The sequence below is a fragment of the Cydia strobilella genome, chromosome 18, assembly GCF_947568885.1.
Source record: "Cydia strobilella chromosome 18, ilCydStro3.1, whole genome shotgun sequence".
Lineage (NCBI taxonomy): Eukaryota > Metazoa > Arthropoda > Insecta > Lepidoptera > Tortricidae > Cydia > Cydia strobilella.
Genome location: NC_086058.1, coordinates 4,888,232 through 4,910,593, shown reverse-complemented (window position 1 = coordinate 4,910,593; position 22,362 = coordinate 4,888,232). Strand labels below are relative to the sequence as shown.

Below are 22,362 nucleotides of genomic sequence, written 5' to 3'. Positions count from 1 at the left end.
TTGCGGTTAGGTTGTTAGGTGTCAATCAAGCGACAGTACCGACAGGTACCAACCTACCAACTGCTTCTACTTATACGGATTTTTATTTAATATACATTAATAGTATCATGATTCATAAGTCAGAACGTGAGCAGTAAGTCGCATGGTCGGGAAAGCCGACCCTGCGTAACGGGATGATAAGTTGAGACCAAAGAAGAAGACACCGACAATAAGTAATGACTTTAGAAAGTGCGTTTTGTTTTCGAAATGCTAGGTTGTACCGAGTTTTTTCTGAGCACGTAAATATCGAGATTACGGACCACTATTAGCTTTTCGGAAGGTAAAAGAAAATATGGCGCGAAAATGTATATAGGTACCGGCGAAAGAGATTAAAAGTCACTAATGTCAACTATCCAGCCTGCATTGGGCCAGGGGATGATAGCTCAATAACCTTATGCATGTGATACCAGCATAGAGACTAGAACAACCTCATGCTTCTCATGCCTTTGCCCAACAGATCCGCTATACAGAGAGGATATTGCTATATGTCCCATCCCAGATGATAATATTATAACAATAACCTACACATCATGATCAGCAGTCATGACTGCTGTGATGTATGCATTTTATGCATCAATTTTATAAACTCTTGGGATAATTTTGCGTCACACAACCGCACTCGTAACACCGCCGGCGATTTGATAGCTGACCAGTGTTGCCAGTGCATCTCTTCATCTTTAAATGGAGGATCAACCTTTTGACCGACACATATCTGTCTACAGCTTTTAAATTTCGTTGTATAAATTTCAACTCTAAATAACGGTTTTTCTATGTTTCAATTTATGACTTAGGTATGTTAAAGCATTCAAGGTCCTTGCCCGATTTCTTGGTAACTCCAGAGAAATTTTCAGTAACGAAAGATACACTCAAAAAGTTGATTTGCCCTAAAACTAATTTACAGTCGCTTTATCTTAGCCTGTAACCGTGGTAACCTTAATTTCAGCGCACGTCTGAATAATTTGAATACTAGTACTTAGCGAGACTTAGGCGAGGAGTTGACGAACTTGCTCCGTTATTCAAATATATTGCAGCAAAGACGATTAACACGTAAAAACATGGCGTGTATTGCTTAGTATGCGGAATATTTAAATGAGTTATGTGCTTTAGGATAGCATTGAATCTTAACTTGGGGAAGTTAAAAATAGACATGTCTACCGTCTTCTTCTTCCGCTTACCTATTTTTATTTGTGTGATATGATCTAGTGTAAGGAGTTAGTTCAACTAGCTTTCAAATGTCTGGAAATATTTTAAGAAGTATTGACTGAGATAAAATCCCAAAAACCCGACTAAACTCGGCTAAAGTGACAAAAGCTGGTAGTTCAAATTATGTTCCATTGCACTTTTATTCGTGCCCGTTTTTCTCTGGTGCGTTTTTATAAATAAGAATTCATCATCATCATCATCATCATCATCATCATCCTGTCCTGGCCGGTTTCGGCCACGGCGACTGGGTTTGTACTGGCTAGTGAGAGCGACGATCGTGAGCTCTCAGGTGGCTGACGTAGCCTATTTTTGCAGTGAATGTACGGCCACACTCACCGCAGGTCAATGGTTTTGTCGGAAATATTTTTTTTTGAATAAGTAACATGAGTTTCACACACCACCATCAGTAGCGGTATGAAGCGTTGCTGTGGCCGAGGCTGAAGATGTTCACGTGATTACAAAACGCTGATTGATAGAGCATGCCAGTAGGTCCTTCGCCCGCATTTAGTCCACCATTTAATTTTGTACCGTTTGTTAACAGATTGATAATATACAACTAAAATATTGCCGCGCCCTTGCATTGCCGAAACCGTATAAGTATGTAGGTAATATTGTGTAAAATGTGTGCAATAACTGCTTTAGACTTTGAGTTTGAAATAAGTGCTACGAATCCAGTGATTAAACGTACGACTAAGCATTCCTCTGACGTACTTTTCTTTTATCTCAGAAGTTTCATTTCTATTTTAAGCACATAATAATTTTATTCAAATCCTTTTCCCGAGTTGTAAGTGAGATTTGCTAGCTTAGCGCCCGGCATGCACTACTCCTCATTAGGCGCTAATTTAATTAGCCTACGAACCTCGGGAACGGACTAGTTTCATAGATTAACGTGCACATTATGCTTGACTAATCCCTCCTCTTTAGAAAGTGTGACTTGCTTTTAAATAATATGTAAAAAAAATAAAAATTAGGCGTAAGTTACAATTTAAGTTGTATGTAGTATATCCATCAGATTACGTTGCAAGCCAATATGATGGCTTGAGACTTTATATTATTTAATGTTCACAAGCTTCAAACGTCAGTTAGGTCTCGTTTATACTATTATTTGACGCGTTCTACAGTCAAAAGTGCAATACTAAAAGCAATATGTTGCCTGAAACGGTCGAAAACGACAATCAACCTATGGTATATATAAACGCATTAATACAGGTATGCCCATAGCTCTGAAATTTTTCTTTACTGCCACCATCTCTATACTGCATGCTCGAACAATACCAAGGCTCACATTTAAATAAAAACGTCCTTTTTCCAAATTGGCAACACTGTGCCATTCGCGTAGTTTTATAATTTGCGGCGGCGAGTTTTAGGAGACCGTCCACAATACTCATTAAAACCAGCGACATGGGAATGCTGTTAACTGTTTAGGAGCCGAAGTGCCTCGTTTGCTCTCTAGTTCTCTCAATTGCTTTGGTGTTATAAACGAAATTAGTGGTTAAAGTCAGTTGCGAATTACGATAGTCTGTAAAATATCGTTTTATAGTTATTAGTTTCATCTTTCATGACGATGAACGTAACAAATTATACTAAATAAACAAAGTACAAACGGTCTCGCTCGGTCAAAAAGGACAATGTTCTGCCGCTGGGGTATTACTGCAATGTTCTGCCGCCAAAGTGCAGCACTAGCACCTATCGTAAACCATAACATACATAATGTGCCGTCTGTTTTCACACATAATAAAATATGACATTGATGCATAAAGGCGGTTTGTTTACAGAGGGCCTACCGGGAAACGTGAAAATCGAAATAACGTTATCTGTGTCTTTATCGATCGAATATGCAAGAGTGATAGAGAGGATATATAACAAAATTTTGATTTTTTGTTTCGTGGTAGACCCTCCGATTGTGGTAGGGCACCTCCTAGGCAAAGTTTCGCGTAATATTCCCTATTGTCATAAAATTCCAATCCAAACATTACAACCAGTGTATACATGTAGTCTAGATGAACTTTTCACTCCGCCGGCCCAAGACGAAAAGTTCACGTAATATTAATTAGCTCTTACGGGAAACGGTCGAAGAGGTCGGCCTTTACATATATCGGCGTTTAATGCACAGCCATACTGAGTTTCTCATTCATTAAACATACTAGTAATCAGTTGATCAAATAACTCGCTTAATGCAGCCGTGCCAATTCGGAACATCGGAAATGAAGTAATTACGACAGGAACGGCGACGCGAGGGTAATCAGACCTATTAGGGTCAAGTGTCAGGGGTCAAATTACCATAGGGGGTTTTATTTATCACATCACATCATCGAGCTGATGATAATTGCTATTTAGTTTTTAATCAGTATTTTCTGTTTATGTCAGATTCATAAATTATCACATTTTCATTCCTACCTCTAAAATCGAAGACGTGATTTTTTTATTAAGAATGCTAATATAGAGAGGAAAAATTACGAACAGAGTCTAAAGAGAAGCAGAGTAAGGCCAACAAAGGACTTTGAACGAATAAATAAAAAAGTTAAAGGTGTGTCTCATAAACGAATTTAAAGAAAATTGCACACAGAATTTTTTGGTATTTCTGTCATTATATTGCTCTACTAATCAGAAACTAATTGGCGAAATGTTCAAAACAAAAACTTTATGAACAGCGCCACCTGTTACTCTAGCCCGGTACCGTTTTCTACAGAAGTACCCTGTCATATAAACGTTCCACCCCTGAACAGGGTGTTGCACCGGCTTCTTCATTCAGGTTACAGATCACAGATGGCATTGGTTGAGTTACTCAAGCAAAATACAGATAAAACTAGAAGTAGGTAAATAGAGATTATGATCTGTTTATTATCGTAACTTATTATTATTACATATTAGGTTGCCACGCCTTAAATCACTAATTTATTAGCTCAGAATAATGACTAAAGCAAAGAAGCCGGGCAAAAATAAAAGCTTGGTAAAAGATATCGTATTCACAACACGTTATTACTTTTTGTCTATGAGTGAGTGAGACAACAATCCGCAAGTTCTTTCGTTTTTTTCAGTATTGTCATAAGATGAACTGAGGGAAATGTCAAATGGTCCTATGTGGTTCTATAATATAATCCAGCCAAATAAAATATAACTTCGTTTTTTCACAGGTAGGTGTCAACTGTAACAACTTGACATAGTCGTATTATTTTAGTTGAAATATTTCGGGATGTTTCAGCGGTCATCTTGGTTTATTTTAATTATACTCTTGCTATTCCTGAAAGATTGTTGGAAAACGTGTTGAGTTTTTATTTGTAATGGTTTGAAGTTCCCTTTGTGATAATGTTTTGTGTGATCGAGGGCTGTAAATCGCATACAGGAAGAAAAGAAAATACGCACGAACCGATAACCTTTAATCGGTGAGTTTTGTTCAATTTTGAAGAAATTAATTTATAGGACCTGACCCAAAACATAGAAATCGATATATTGTTTATGTAATTATTACTTGCATTCAAGTCTATATAGATTTTTGCATAAATTTTCGAACTTTTCTGCTAAGTATGAAAGGTTATATTTTTGGCATAGTGATGTATCGACCTCAGATCAATAACCTATCGACATTTACAGCTTTCTTATAGTTTGGCCCAGGACTGTCTCATTTTAATTGATGAGTACAGTCAAGGGCATAAATATATATACATTCCCAAAGTCTCAAAAATATGTGTACGCTCAGACAATAAAATCGTGTTCACATATTTTTAAGCCATTTGTCTGGATCGATATTTTTGCCTTCGACTGTACCTATAGTTTTCTTTGTTCTTACTTACTGACAGATTGTGTTTGCCAGACTATAGTTTAATACTAAAAACCGGTCAAGTGCGGGTCGGACGCGCGCACCAAGGGGACCGTACTTTTTAGTATTTGTTGTTATAGCGGCAACAGAAATACATCATCTGTGAAAATTTCAACTGTCTAGCTATCACGGTTAATGAGATACAGCCTGGTGACAGACAGACGGACAGCGAAGTATTAGTAATAGGGTCCCGTTTTTACCCTTTGGGTACGGAACCCTAATAAAAAAGGCATTAATGATCATAGATTAATGTTCCTTTTATTAATATTGTTGGTCACAAAACTCAACTTTTTATTTCAGATTTCCAAAGGACGAGGAATAGGGGATATTACTGCAATGTTCTGCCACCAGAGTGCAGCACTAGCTTTTTTAGTGCACCGTATCGTAACTTATTCATACTGTACCTTTAACAGGTTTTTGACAATTAGAGTTTTGAATGATTCACGGTTAGTTTCACTAGACTTATATATAAAATTAAAATTATAGGGAGCTCACAAATAATACAAAAGGTAATCACGGTCTATATCCCGGTCAATATAAGTCTAGGTTTTTGACAAGTTTTCAGGGGACCTACCGGAAAACTCGAATCCGAAATTTCGTTATCTAGCTGCCTCTTTATCGCTCGAATACGCAAGAGTGACAGAGATGTTAGATAACGAAAGTTCGATTTTCTTGTTTCGCGATAGACCCTCAGATTGTGATAGTGGCACCACCTACGCCGAGTTTCGCGTAATATTCCCTATTATTAAAAAAATATATATATTACACGAACGTTTTTTTTTTTCATTTCCTATTTGGTACAGTCAGCTGCAGAGAAAAGGTACCCCACGTCCATACTAATTTACAGAACTTTGTATGCAGGGGGGGTGCCTTTTCTCTGCAGCTGACTGTACATGACTAGAAACTATACTTAGTCTTTTAGCATTAGAAAAAACGGTAAACCATTTCCACGTGTCTTTTTATTGACAAGTTTTTTTATAAATATAGCAATATTTTACTTATGAAAGCAAAAGTATGTAAATGATCGTATATTATATTTGTTGTGACTTATTTTCAAAGTGTTTTTCGATAAAACGACACGTTAAGATCGCTCGCCTTCTTTCTAATGATAAAAAAACGAGAGGTATAGTTAGACGGTTCTGAGTGGTAGACTGCAAATGAGATAAAAGCTATATTAGGTACATGCATTAATCCTCATATCAGGCGGCTCTTTGATTCCAAGGATTGCATAATTTTTATACTTTTTAATGATTTTTAGAATATGAAAATTATAAAAAGTATAAAAGTTATGCAATCCTTGTATTCCACGCATTTCATTTCATTTCAACGAGCCGCCTGCTACAGATTTCTTGAAATTGCCGCGTTTTTTCAGGTTCAACTTTCATTAGCCAGACTATTATCAATTTGCCAATTTCGTGATTATTCTTTTACACGGCACATAAACTTATGCATAATTTATCGATATAAAAAGTCGACACAGTCACATCCCTAGCAAATTATCAAACTTATGACACCGTACGTAAATGAGAAATAACAAGCATATATGCATCTCTTTTCGGCACATTATCTAATTCGTAAGGAAGTAAAGTACGGGTATACATATTTGCGAAGCATTTTTGCCCGACTTCTATGCTTTAGTCATTATTCTGAGTTTATTAGTTACTTCAAATTATTCGTAACCCCATTCCCCATGTTTAAGTAAGGGATATTTGATTCCACATGAGTTGCTTTCGACAAATTTTTTTTTGAGCAATGTCACATGTCAGTTCCATGAATTGTCAAATGCCTTAAGGGCTCTCCACACTCGTGCGCGAATCGCGGCGCGAAGCCGCGAATGCGAGTAAGGAGTCTAGTTCGCTAATTAGCGAAATCGACTCCACACTCGCGTTCGCGGCTTCGCGCCGCGTAGTCAGTCTGGAGCGAGCTTTATGTTCAGTTCAACCACAACAAAATTTTTGCGAATTTCGTTTGAAAAATTTAAAACATGCCATTATTGCCAGGAGCGAATTTCAAAATTGGCATGGGAGATGAGATCGATCTTTCGCGCTTTTTTCAAATCTGGCGCCTTTTTCTAGGTCGCCTTATTCAAAGTCGATGCAGAGAAAACTGGCGCCGACAAACACACGGTACAAAGGTAATCTTATGAAATGTCCCTGGCTAGCGGCAGCCGTATGAACTTGAACCAAATTTACTTCATAAGATTTAAAATAGAAAAGCCCACAAAATGAGGGCAGGGCAGGATTTGTCGTGCACCTAACGAATAATAATGCAACTATATACCTATCCAACAATACTCTTTGGTAAAAAATATAACCGGAAGCGCATGTTACTAATTTGACTACGACCTTCAACATTCACGTTTTTGAACCAAAGTAATGTACCGTGGCCGGTATTGTGATTGCAGTTTTGAATGATTCACGGTTAGTTTTACTAGACTTATATTGACCGGTATGACGCGCACGAATGAGGGTAGACCGAGCGCGGTCTAGGTCTACACAACTTTGACACCCACCCGCTATCTTCAGTTAACCGTGAACAAGATACGTCGAAATATCGGGAGCTCCAAAACAATACAAAAGGTAAATCATGGTCCATATCCCAGTCAATATAAGTCGAGTAGTATTGTGATTGTAGTAACAATATGGACAAATGTCGCTGGATGCATAGATGCTCTCATAGATAAGGTAGACGTAGAGAATATACAAACTGACTTGGTAATAAAACTTTTACTTTTAAACAACTTATTGAGCTGCACGACTTGCATTTTCTTAAGTTTCCATTTTTGATGGGATTGGCCTTACAGGAGTATTAAGGATTTGCCACACTGGATGCGTTCTGCGGTCAAACCCGCATTATGTATGAACAACATTGACAGCAACCTTTGAAGTTGAAGTTTGACCTGAACGCTGCCCGCAGAACAGAACGCATCCAGTGTGGCAAATCCTTTAACCACACAAACGCCGACATGGAAAAATCGATATGCATATCATGCAATACATTAAATGAAATACGTATAGAATACATGAAACTAGACACCGCAGAGCAACCTTGTCTCATTAATTATCTCAATCGTGACCCAACACATGATGACTGACACAGCCGTAGTTCGAGAGCGTCTAATCAACGTCTCAATTACACGTAATTACGAACCACCGACCAGTTCTAAAAGGTCTTAAATACAGATCATATTAGCTGCTCTTGTGACTATTACAGTTGACGGAAAGAGAACGGAGATGAGTCTTACGTTCGTAGTTGTATCAGGCGCAGCGAAGCGACATCGTCATGCACGAGTTTTCTGTCTGCACTATGCATCCTGTATAGAAGGATATTAACAACTAAGTTGTTATTCAGAAACGCCTATTAAGTCAAACAAGACCAAGGGCCATGATTATCAAGATAATCATTTGTCCTTATCCGTAATTTTAACGTTTGTGTTTGTTAGAAAGGGACAAAATTTAACAGCGGTTTGCTAAGCTTTATAACATGCACCGGGCTACTAGGAAGGTCTATGAGATTTAACAGATCAGAATCGTTATACAAAATGCAGTGTAAAAGACTAGCTACTAAAATCCGTAATGATGAACGCAGCCACTGTCTAGAGTGATACCGACTAAGAAGAAACAAATCTTGCAAGTAATGTCTTCACAATCTTAATTTCTTTTAATTTGATAATGGGTCAGCAAAACACTGTTCGCAAGCCCCAATTTTATGTAAAGAATTGCTAACAAAAATTTGCTCCTATAGTAACCATTGCACCAAATTTAAAACAATGGGTCTTGTTTTAAATTCGATGAATATGTACAACATAAAAAACGCTTGATGTCATCATTTATAACCAGTGTCGTACTGACAATCGACAATAAACAAAAGTCAATCAATTAAGAACCTTTGTTTGGAATTTAGCTCTTTGTTTGCTTTATTAATGACCTCGTTAAGATTACAAGTATTACAACACTTTAACGACATAGGTATCTTGACAGAAATGGATCAATTATGTTCGTTCTTAATGATCATCAGTCACAGATTACATAATAATATACACAGTATTATGAAGTGTTACGCCACGTCCAGGAATACTGAGTTTCATCCTATACAAGTTTATACTACAACACCCCAGTCTCCATGTTCACTAATAGAACATTTTTTTATAGAATGAAAAATGTATCAGAATGACAGATGCTATACAAAAAGTTATGCTATTCAAAATTCAAATTTGTACAAACATTATTCAAAATTCAAAAATGTATTTTGTAAGTAGACCTCAAGGGCTCTTTCACAAGTCAATATAATAACATATAGTGAGATATAATACCATGGTTTGCGTATCTGTAATATCATGGTTTGCGACAAATAAATGATTATGATTATTTTTGAGAAAGCAGTGAGATGAAAAATAGATACATAGCGACATTCATAATAGCAAATAGCATTATTTAAGTTACGATTGGCGTTTTCCATCAATGATTGTCTCTTGGCTAGGCCCCCAGGTTTGTCTTTATTGTACTATCGGTAGATCCGTTCCACAAAAAAAAAGAATCTCCGATACATTTGTCAAACTCTTTTAGAGAACACTTTTAAAGACATGAATAGCGATAGAGTGGGTAAGTAGTAACACAACTTGCGCCATTTTCTCGAATGTTGCAAAAGTACAAAAGCAATCAGAGGAAAGCTATTACCCGTAGCAGTACTACGAGTTGACACTTGACGTTTATCTTAGTGACCGCGTAAACTCGATCACAGTGCATCTCGCATGCAATGGAGGTATTGATGCGTCTCTCAATGTTGGTGCTGTGTACTGAGGGGCTACCGCGAAAACCGAAATTTGCAAATTGCGGGATTTTTCTCTTTTACTCCAATGCAGGCGTAATAAGAGTGACAGAGAAAAATGCCCGCAATTTGCGAATTTCGATTTTCGCGGTTATAGCCCTGTACCTAACGCAGCGTCTTACGTAAGCGAACAACTCGCGAACGCGAAACGAAGCGGCGCGGCGCGGCGGACCCACGGAGCGTTCGCGTTCGCAACGAGATCGCCCACGTAGGACACTTCTATAGGTATCAAAGGATTGATTTACCCCGCGCCGCATCGCTTCGCTTCGCGTTCGCGTGTTGTTCGCCTACGTAGTAAGTATATTAGGTAAAATGAGTTTAGAGGAGTCATTGTCCGAAATGGGCAACGTTCCAGCAAAGTATGAAAAAATACTATTTTTGCTATGCCGTTTTTACAATTTTAGAATTTACGCAAGTGTACGATGTTTTGTAAAATATGAGTGGACATTTTCAGTCAGATTTCTGGTAAGTACTCAATTTTATTTGATATCACGCAAATTTTATTAAATTTATTTGGTGTATTTATATAAAGTTTCGGGATATTTAGAACCACGAATATTTACGAATATATATTTATATATTTAAAGGCTTACCTTGCCTTTATTTGGACCTATAGCAAACCGTAACCAGCCCATACATTACGAGGGGCAGACTCGTATAAATAAGAATAACACGTGTAAATAGCAATAAGAATAACATAAACCTTCATTTATAAAACAAACATAGGTACTAGGTATTTTATTCCAATCACTACATGTCACTAATGTCTTATTTAACATTAATATCGCTGTACTGATTACCTACTAACAGTGCCAATTCTAAGCCAAAACAAAACTTAACATGTTAGGTAAGTAACAACATTGTTAATAATATTTTTATAACGTATTATAATTTTTTATCGCAATCGATTTGTAAGTTATTTCAGCGAGTCGGTAAGCAAGTCAAACTTGATAAATGATAACGAATAACTGGAAACGTTTTTATGCGAACAAGAGAAATACGAATATATATTGTATGTTTTGGAGAAACCTTTGGGAGTGTATTGAGTGTCTCATTGCTCACATCATTGCAACACTCGTCTTTCTCCCTAAAATTAGTTATATCCTCAATATTTTTATTCAGTCAAAAATAAACTTATTAAACGGATTGAAATCTTTTAAAGGTGCATCCATCAGATCAAGCGAATATGCTACGAATGCGTTATGCAGGAACAAGGAGCGCATATACGTGGTATACCTATTTACAAGATCTGAGCCGAAAATCTTTATCTGCCTCTCTATCGCTCTTGCATATTCGAGCCACAGAGAGGCAGTCTCCCTGATCCGTGACACTGAAACGTGAACATATACGTTTCTATTTTTTGGAACTAAGTTCCTTATCGGACGGTTGGCGGATAGGGGCTACGCGAACAAAAATTTAAAATTTTGCCGTCACAGCCCAAACGATTGAGAAAGGAGGAGAAAGAAAATGAGGATTAGGAAGACGGACACGGACAAAAAGAACATGAATATGAACACAACTGAACATTCATGAACATAAATTAACAAAAATGCACATAAATTAACATGAACACGTCACCACCTTTTCTAAACTTCGTTCCAACCGAGTATTTCACGACAATCATTTATTTTTTAATGTGATTGGTCCTTCATGTGGATGAAGCATAGCTAAGAATGGTAAGCAACCTGTACAATAGATATCACCTTTTCTTTAGGCTGTCGATATTTCATACTGGAAACGCTCAATTTCTTGATAGACCAGATTCTAGACCACTCCACATGTAGGTCAGTAGCGATCTTCAGACCACAGACAACCCACAATCGGGTCGTTGCAGGAATATTCACATCGATTACAGAGTTATTGCCTCATGCGAACCTGTAAGGTGCATCATTGGAGTAACTTCTAGTGGGGTAATTTTGAAAATGGCAACATCTACTTAATTAGAAACACCTTTTACTGTAACAACGTTTACAGTAAGCAAGATACAATGTACACGTTTCACGCCTAGGAATTTCATGATCTGGCGGATATTACGATCAGCAGCCGACATAGAAAATCAGTAATCACACCTCAAGAGCGAACGCTTGGTAAGCAATTGGCACAACATCCATTAAGCCAGTATCTCAACAACACTACAACAACGCCAATTTAAAAAGGCACAAGCGTCACACAATCTGAAACTCCTTACGATTTTTTAACGCGATTAAAGCGTAGTGTGTAATATCACACCCATCGATACATGCACTATTGTATCGAATGAATTGTCAACACAAGATGTGGGAAAACCGGAAACATGATCACTGAAAGAAATGTTTGCATAGCGGTAACATTTTTTTTTACTAATTACACAAAAATTGGGACTTGCGAATAACAAAACGGGTTTTAGGTAAGGCTCGCGGTCGAATCCGTGTTTCGTGTACACGTTTCGAATACCCGTTTCCGAATAATACGTAAACGGTTTTCTGGCCCGTTCCGCACGTTTAATTAAGAAACGTGTAGTTAAGACCCGTGTACACGGATAAACGGGAATTCGAAGAAACGTATCTTATTTATCCGTGGCCCCGGACACGTCCTTGACGATAGTAGCGAAGGAACGAACGCCAGCTACAAATGAATAGACAAAAGATTCATGACGAGTTTCTGTCATATTTAACCTTATTCCGTGGGTCATAGAGACGAAATTCAATAAACGGTTTAGAAACCCCTTTCTTGGGCAGGTAGTTTTTGCTTGCAATAGGTATTACGAGTATTCACGCTCCTTATCAAAGTATAGTATATTATATAGCACTTTAAATAGCTACTTTTTTTACGTTGCGGGTTAGCAATATAATAAAAAAACCTGCTAGTACTTATTTAAAAAAAATATTAGAACCATCGAGTTCAGTATATAGATCTAGGCAGGAAGTCAAACTAATGTTCGAAATTGGCATTAAGTATTTATAAAAAAATCAATTTTAACTTGCTTCTTTATTTTTAGTTTAATTTAAGAACATGATATGAAATTGTATTTCTTGTCATATAATGTAGGTACACCTTATAAAACAAAGTCCCCCGCCGCGTCCGTATGTCTATCTGTATGTTCGCGATAACCAGACCTCACCTATAAAAGAAGTTTTTCTTTGGGAATGTTTATGTGTATATTTTGTTAAGGTTTTGTTTAAATTGGTAGAAATATGACGATGTTTGCTAATGAAGAAGAAAATCACGCTGGCTTAATCGAAAACGCTGCCCAATCTATTTGATCTCAATGTATGGTGGACTTGTCTCTCTTTCATTGGTCTACAAAAAAGTGCGCGATGGCTGTCTGTCTATATTTTAAGAATAATTAACCCATTATTAACTTCAAAAAAAACCGGACAAGTGCGAGTCGGACTCGCCCACCGAAGGTTCCGTACAAACTTAATTTTAAATGTTTGTTGTTATGGCGGCAACAAAAATACACCTGTAAAAATTTTAACTGTCTAGCTATCACGGTTCATGAGATACAGCCCAGTGAGTGGTGACAGACAAATGGGCAGTGAACTCTTAGTATTATTAGGCTTCCGAAGTGAATACTTGTTACAGAATGTATTTTATTATGCTTGACTCTCCATGTGAAGCCGGGGCGGGTCGCTAGTTATTAATAAACACTTTAAATCAACTTGATAAAATTGCACCTTCTCAATAAATTCTAATTGTTTTTGCTTTAGGTACCTCTTACCACAGTAAAACGCTTTTTAGTGCGGTGCAGCTACAAAACAATGGAAAACATTTTCTTGTGCAGATGTTTTGACCTTATTACAACGACATAAAGCTTATAATTGGCGGTGACACTTGTGATAATAGTTTGGGAACCTACATGTTTTCACAAACAAAAGGATATTGGAAAACAATGGATGGATGGACCACCGGTCGGCAACGTGCGCATTTAAGTTTATTACCTGAACGCTAGTGAGAAAGTGACCAAAGTGAATTATGAATGATTACCAATTTAAAGATCTATCTTAATGTAATTAGCAATATTATCGCAAGTTATCCAAGGTAGTATGGGTTTTTATGGTTCTTGGGTAAAATTTTGTTTTTCATTTGAGCATGATTACTCGATAATCCCGCTTTTGTGTACCTACTAATAACTTTTTTGCGCCGTTGGCAGGTTTGTTGTTTTCGCAAAGCAGTAATAGATCCGAGATAAAAATAACCACGAAATAATTAAACTGTTATTTTTAATTAATATTGTATTCTGTCTGCACACCTCTTATTAACGAAAATACTATACCATTATATAATTATAAAAAAAATCTATGAACGATATCAAATTTATGTAATTAGCTTAGAAGCAATCGGTTTTATTAAATGATATAAATAGTTTAAAATTAAAATTATGTAACCTACTATTAAACATAGGAAGATGGCTCAGTACCTATGTTTTATCAATACGGTTAAAAACAATTTAAAAAAAAAAGTAATTGTGCGGTTTTATGAAACCACGATGCAAGTGAAACTTTTTTCGGATTGTAGGCATTTAACTAAAAAAAATCGGAAATTAATTCGATTTACGGTATTATAATCGCGGTTTTAATCTTAACTTAATAAATTGGGGCGATAGAATAAAAGCTTCACTTTAAAAATCGTACGACAAACGAATTCATCTGAAGTCGGCATAATACTCGTAATAGTGGACCTTGTTACCATTGTACATTGGCTCAAACTGGTTCGGAGTATTTGGACCCGTTCGGAACGGTCTTAAGTACCCGTGTAAACGGAGATACGTGTCTGAGATACGTTTCTTGGGAACGTTCCTTCGAAACGTTTTCGAATCCCGGCGGTTCCGTGTAAACCGGGTTCTTAGTACCGCCGGGCTTAAGAACACGGGTATACGTTTCGGCGTGTAACACGGATACCGGGAGCCCTAGTTTTAGGATATTGATGAAAAGTTACGTCTTTATTACTTAATTAAGTTCAGTTATATTTGGAATTACTCAATGAGTTCGTCTTATTATACTTTTCAGCAGACAGTTATGTTTAACGATTTAAAGGCTGATACACACGGAGTAATACAGCACGAACCCAGCTCCCAGCTCCCCTATTCCCTAATTTTCATTTATTTACAGTTGTATACCTATCGCCACCCTGCATAGCAGTATGTTAACTTTAAATATAAAATAAAATAACTAGTGATATAGCCGAGGGATCTGACGAGCAAAATTTTTAATGAAATAATATTTTCAGAGTAATTGACATAAAAGAAAAACCCGCGCGACGGTCGTATCTTCCGCCGCAAGTTACGCGCGGCGCGCTACATCTTTTGTTTCCTTCTTATAGAGTCATGCCGTTAGTATTCTATGTTAGATGTACGTCGCTTATCATTTATCAAGTTCTTAAATAACCCTTGACGTAGCTCGACAAGGTTTATCGTTTTAATAACGTAATCAGAATATAACAATTTTATACTCCATGAATGCAATGGCTGAACGACTTTAATGACGCTGTAAGGCAATGATGAAAAATTAGCTGTATTTAATGTTTTATCTGTAACGTAATATATAATAAAAAACAAGTTCTATATTTACTTGGTGTAGAGAATAACAGACATAACAATCAAAACAGGTTTTATTACTTTGTTATCTATCGAAGAAAGATAAAAATTAATTTAATGAGGAGTTTACACTCCTGTCTGTATGTCATGTAGAGGTGATAACTTGATAGAAATTAAAGTCTTGTTCATAAAGTATCTCTGTCTGTAGGTCTCTCTGCCGCTATAGCGAATCAGATGAAAATTGGTATGGAGATTGTTTCTCGGGAAAGGACATGATAGTTTTTATTACGGAAATCAATCCTGGAAAGGAAACTGGAATTTACTATGGAAGAACTTATTCTCGGGCAAAAGCTAGTTAGTGTGATACCATACAATGACAAAGGCAATCCCTAGTAATAAACTACGAGTAAAACTGCTTCTCACGCTCCCATTCTTACACAACCAGCGTAAATAACAAATTAAAATCGCAAGTCCCATTCTTTCCCGTGCGTGTAAGGTATGTGGAATTGTGGAATCTACATTATTATGAGCGTTTTTAGTATCATATCTGTGCACGCACGCACGCAAGTTCGTCCCGTTAGTCTGAATGGCACACCCATTGTCGTTTTAGCATATTACTCATATTTATTAATATCTTAAGTGTCTTTATGTGTATGTAGATTTCATTTGATCTCTCTCATCTGATGAGCGTTTCTCGAGGTCGCACCAGCTACTGTGCTTTGGAGTACCAAGTTTCTCTCCTAAAGCAAAAGCTTTCCTTTAATATTTATTAGTAAAGTTAGTGTCACAGTGAGGAAAAATACAGAAACGCTTGCTGCGCAACCTCTCCCGCTTCCTAAGACCCCGAATTCTCGGATTTCTTACACATAGTATACGTGACCAAGGGTAATTTCCCCAGAGAATATTCGAGTAGGTAATGAAAAACTAACACCTTGTTTACTTAACTTCGGTTCATTCCGATAAAGTTATCAGACGACATTGCGTTTTTTAATTGGAATTAAAGTTGATTGTAGGTTTTGGTGTTTTGTTTTGAATACAATAGCGTGATCAAAGAGCAGTCATAGTTTATTTACTTAACTAAATGATGTAACTGGTTTTTGTGGATTCTAACAATAGTCTTTCTTATATTTGATAGGTATTTGCAATTCAATAAATGAAATCGCTTTTCGCCGTAACGCTTCCATTGGAGATCTGTCCACAACGTTACACTTTTTAAGACGAATTTATAAGACGTTATCACGTCAAAAAAAAGAACGATATATCGCGGTTGGACCTCAGGTTTACATGTATGTCGTAAGGTCGTAACACAGGCCCGGCGTTGCAACCCTCCACGAACTACGGTGTTAGGCCCACGAAACTTCACATTTTCGCCATGCCGAGCGCAATCATAGTTATTAGATCTCCCTTACTTGGCCAATACGGAACAGATATCATTACTATCATTAGCTACCTACAGCTGTACTGTAGAGGAAGTACTATCAGGATGCGAGGGCGTCGCTCGTACAATCAAAAGCATTTAAATACAGTCACTTTACATAAACATTTTCATACAGAGTGACCTGTTTTTACAGCTCTTGAGTGTATTTGGTGCCGGCGCGTTCGACCATTTTGAGCATCTCCTTTATTGGGTCGTAAGCCATTAGTAGCAATAAAAGTGTAGTTCGATTAAAGCTCGGTCTATTAACATATTTTTTCCTGGTTCCTATCATAAAAAGATTTGATACACTCGAATCTTTATTTTGGGACCTACTGGCACCATCAAGGTCTCACAAATATCTGATTGATATTTAGAAAGAAGAAAGAAAGAAAGAAAATACATTTATTTGACGCCACAACATAGTACATAAAAAAAAGAAAAGCATGCAGACAAAAAAACATTTGGACGCCAAAAAGGATCCCCACTCAGCATAGTGCCGCGGCAAACCGTGGCGCTGGTTTTCTGTGGGGACCTGGCTTAATCTAAAAAATAATAATGGCGACTCGTACGCCAACGACACACAAATAAAATTTACATTGACATAAAAATACAAACATTATTAAACAGAAAATTAAGACAAACAAAATATTAATAACCGCCTTTTTTAAATATATTTATAACGAAAGTTACAGAAAAACCCAACACCAGAACGAACTAAACTTAAGACTAAAACTAAAACAAAGACTAAAACTAAAACAAATCATCAAATTGCCGCGGAAATGTAAAAGTGTGTGTGATAAGTGTGCGAGTGAGTGACTGATATGTTACTGTGATGTCTGTAATTGAATTTGCAAATGTATTTTATAATTGTTGGTTATTTATTTTTAAAATTTTACTTGACATTTGATGAATGAAAGTTTGAGTTTGAACGCGACTGAGCCCCTTATACACGACTGTCAAAGCTTCCGGCCAAAGTGACCTTGATGGTTTCCAACCGTCTAGTCTAAACGATGGTTTGCCATTGCCACTAAATTGGACCTTGAACCGTCGGAAGCTTGTTTGGTCACCGTGTATGACGGTTTTTACAATGCTTGTTCAGATTTTTTTTAGCACTTTACAAAGCAGATATATATAGTTTGCAAAGGACTGTCTCATTTCAAAAATAGACAGAGAGAATCATACTATATTTGTCTTACACTAGTACTATAGTTGGTCAATCCAAATTGTCAGTAAATAAGAACTAAAAACACTATACTCTTTTCTTTTGGGTGCTAGTATTAGCGTAAGACAGAGATAGTATGATTTTCTCTGTCTATGTTTGAAATGAGACAATCCTTTGACAAACTATAGCACCCAAAAGAAAAGGATGTTTTTTTTGTTCTTATTTACTGACAATTTGGTTTGACCAACTATACAATGGCGACTGTGCATATTTCCGGTTCGGTGGATTTCCGGTAATAAAGATGGTAGATGGTAGGTATCGTATCCTGTATGCCCCGCCAGGGTTTTAAGCCACTCTACATGCCAAATTTCATCAAAATCTTTTTAGTAGTTTGGACAATAAAAGAGAAGACGATCAAACACTTATTTATAATATATTATGTAGCTTTTTGTATGGCTGTGTAACAATAAAAAAAAAAACAGAAAATTTGACTGCCATAATATTATCACCTAACGCCAGTTTTACTAATGACTTTCAAGAAAAAAAAAACCTAATCACATCCTCAAGAACACATTCATCCCAAATCTAAAAATAAATAATAAACCTAAAATCCAGGCCACATGTCCATCCAGTGGCCAAATGATAAACCTAATCAACTCAGTAGCGGACACATTGCCTGATAAACACTTGATAAATGCAGCTGCCATTTTAGCTTTGATAAACTATGATGTAACTGTATATAAGCAAACGTAAAACTAACAATAAAAAACTAATTATTGGCACTTGAGTAATTATAGCGGAGTAGTGTGGTGATTATTTTAATAAATGTGACTTAGTGACACTCATAACTGGCCATCGGTAGGCTTTATGTCTTAATAAAAATTATTTACGTTGTAGCACCAGTGACCAACAGGGAACCAGTAACCCGACACTTTAAATAATTTTCTTGGATAAAAATTGAAGTGTCGGATTACTGGTTCCCTGTCGGTCACTGTTGCCAGTACATTATAAATAGTCAGTTAACAGTGTGGGTGATAGGATAGTTTTATTAAAGATAGCTATTGTTTACAGTCTGTTACAGTATAAGATTACTCCTTTACTATTTATATTGCAATAAAACTGATTTGTGGTACAGAAACTACCCATAATAACATGAAATTTAATTTCTGCAAACATCATTGTTTAGAATGGTTAACTAATGTCTAATGAAGGTCTAGTTTTTTAACAACATATTCATATATTTAAGTGTTGTAGTATTTTTACAGGTACTTACATAAAAGAAACATGTTAAATTGGTGAGTCGGGCACAGAATTAATAAAACAAAGTTTGTTCACAGCCCATATATAAGGAAAATATATATTTCTGTACATCTCATTATACTCATTCACACTGAAATAACATGGATCTGTGCGATATAACTGATAACAGGTAAATTACTACATGTGCATGAATCATGACATGAATCTACGCTGAAATTACCAGGATAATTTTGCCATAATATGGATAAATTGCAATAATAATTCTTCTTTTTATGGCTGATAACAAATATAGGCACATTCTGCTATAGAAGCAGTTGACAACAGCAATGTTTTGGAAGTACTGTCAATTTAAAATTACAATCCACCATCTTAGTGGTGCCATAACCCAAGCTTTCAAGCGGGATACATTTTTATGAAAGTAACTGCCATTTATCTAATATATTTTAGAATTCTCCAATAAAGGATTTACTCACTTATGAGGTTTACCGTAATGGTGCCTAGATACTAGATATGCAATAGAAATAAGAAATAACTACTAGGTATAAGGATTGACTATTTCTATGAATTACCTAGTGATGTTTGCATATTAGTCACACCTGATCATAAGTTGTTTATTATTTTATTCTTATGATCTGTCATGTCATTAAATTAGCTATAAAACTAGATGACTCACTGTAAGAACTTAAGAGACTAGCTAGAGTATATTTATGCACTGAAGTAACACTATTAACTATATATATTTATCGGGATTAAGTTAAAACCGGACTTGAAATTGTGTCCATTCAGAATTAGATATCATGACCTATGCAAGATATAGTTTAAAAAAAAGCTATTTACTTAGGAATTAGAAATGTATAACCAATTAGGTTTAAGTATCTCTAATTTTTGACTAGGTAAATTATTAGTATGCACGATTTTTATGTTAGCCATTAAACACCTGGAAAACAAAAATGAATCACAATACATGAATACCTAGGAATGAATTTTTTTACATTTCAAATTTAAATCTGTATATATTATCTCAATTAACAGAAAAAAAAATTAACAGGAAAAATAACAAGCAAATTGGTAGACCATATCTACAATAGCTACATTTTGTTTTTAAGTGTAAGGAAGACAAGAAATGGATAGGTATAATGAATTTACTTTATCAATAATGATAAAATAAAGGTCCCTGTTATGTTAATTATGTTCCCTGACATCTTGATACTCCAAACTGCGTTTGTGTCTTCAATAAACTGTCCTATTGGTTCCTATATACTGCTATCTCATGGCATGTGTGTGTTCTGGTTCATCCTACAGGGCTGGGATAGGATTTTGAGGTATAGGGACTACTCTAAAAACAAACAAAAACAATAGTGTATAAGACCAATGGTATATAGCAAAGCTTAGAAAAACTAATCTATGGTAAGCTTTTAGATATTTGTGTCCTGTCTTCCGTCAGGATAAACATTTGGAAAATGACAAGATTAGTAATAAAAAACCCAACGTACAAAAAGATTTAAAGACTTACCTGATCTGTTGACTTATTCAATTCCCAAAAAAAAAGAAATCCTTTAAAAATCACAAGCACAAAACACGGCAGTAAACGAACTGGCTTTATCAAAATCACAGTGGCCAAAACCAGATCACATAAAGAATATCACTTTGTTCCTCGTATCTCTAAACCCACTCAAAATCACTACACACACTAATCCTTTAATGCCTACGAATTTAATATTAATTTAAGATATTAAATCAAAACAGTACGATTACCGTGAGATAACACGAAATGTCAAAACAACAATACGAATCACTGACAGCAAAGTTAACCTCACACGCGTAAAAAACGTCAGTGCAGAGAAAGTGAAGGAAAGTGGAAAACGTACTGATAAAATAAATGTAAAATAAAGGTCCTATTTTCAAATAAATTTATTTACTTTAAATTTAAATTAGTAACACACGGTTATCAGTACATTTAAAAAATTATGCTGCCGCGCAGTTGTACCGCGCAGAGGAGTGAGAGGAGCGCAAAGCAAAGTTCGGGCGAGTCGAGGTGCTATGCGGCGACTGAGTCTACTGACTGACAGCCGATGCGCCGAGTTGAATCGCTCGTACGAGTACCACATCTCGTACTCACAAATCGCAATCGACGACGCAATCATAAAATTGCAAACAACCGAGCGAAATCGGTTATCGAGTGAGCGCGAACACTTTATTTTTAAACCTATACGTAGGTAGGTGCTAAACTTCGAACACGTTCATAAAAATCGCCACTTGTTCCCCGTACATAACCAACTTGACATACTGGGAGAGGACAGATTATTCCTACTCCAAAACCGGGTTTTGTAGGTTTTTACTTTTCTTGCAAAAAACCATCGTCATGAGACAGTAATGTACGAGGAAAGAAAATTCCTACTCCAATGCCCGGTTTTAGATTAGGAATTTTGACTGCCTTGTACAGAACCAACGTCGAGACTGGTAAGGTTACAGGAAAGAGATTTCCCGTTGTATTCTTACTCGGGTTATGTAGCAGGATCTTATCATATGTTATCAATCTAGTTGCAAAACCAAAAAGCACAACATCGAAAAATCGAAAATTGTTATCTGCCTCTATGCCCTTGCATATTCGAGCGGGAGATAGGCAGAAAACGTATTTTGTAATAGTAATGTATACAATAGTGATATAATTAAGCTGTTTAATCTCGTACCCACTTTAAGCCACTCAGCAAGCTTCGTGGTCTTAACACGGTACTCGACAGAAAAGCTCTCCATTATTTTATTTATTTATTTTATTAATTCAAAAAATTTACACAGCATTACAGCGAACTAATACACTGAGAAATTTATAATAGAAAGTATTATAATAGGTATATCACCATTCTATAAAATACTATTTCAAAATACGTTATCTGCCTCTCTCTCGCTCGAATATACAAGGGCGTAGCGGCAGACTATAACAATTTTCAAATTTTTCGATGTTGACGGTAGCCCTTCAGTTTGGAATTTGTTCGTAGGTACATATATATGTATAACTCTGGCATACCTACTTTTTCAACAGAAAAAGGCGCGAAATTCAAATAGTTACAGTGCGTTGGGGTAAGGTTGAAAGGGTTTTTCATGAGGGGTTATATATATGAAAA

General features: G+C 36.3%; 2 protein-coding genes and 1 long non-coding RNA gene across 4 annotated transcripts in view; 1 reads left to right on the top strand and 2 right to left on the bottom strand.

The window, feature by feature from the left end:
* LOC134749415 (probable beta-hexosaminidase fdl) overlaps positions 1-21,276 on the bottom strand; it is a 167,261-nt gene extending 145,985 nt beyond the window's left edge. Inside the window, exon 1 of the mRNA XM_063684339.1 lies at positions 20,754-21,276. The gene's annotated coding sequence lies outside the window, so the exon portion shown is untranslated. The remainder of the gene's footprint in view (positions 1-20,753) is intronic.
* Positions 1-22,362, top strand: part of LOC134749436 (uncharacterized) — a 241,598-nt gene that overhangs the window by 57,288 nt on the left and 161,948 nt on the right. The window lies entirely within an intron of this gene.
* The window catches only part of LOC134749449 (uncharacterized), a 604,512-nt gene that overhangs the window by 543,285 nt on the left and 38,865 nt on the right, over positions 1-22,362 (bottom strand). The gene's annotated exons all lie outside the window — the stretch shown is intronic.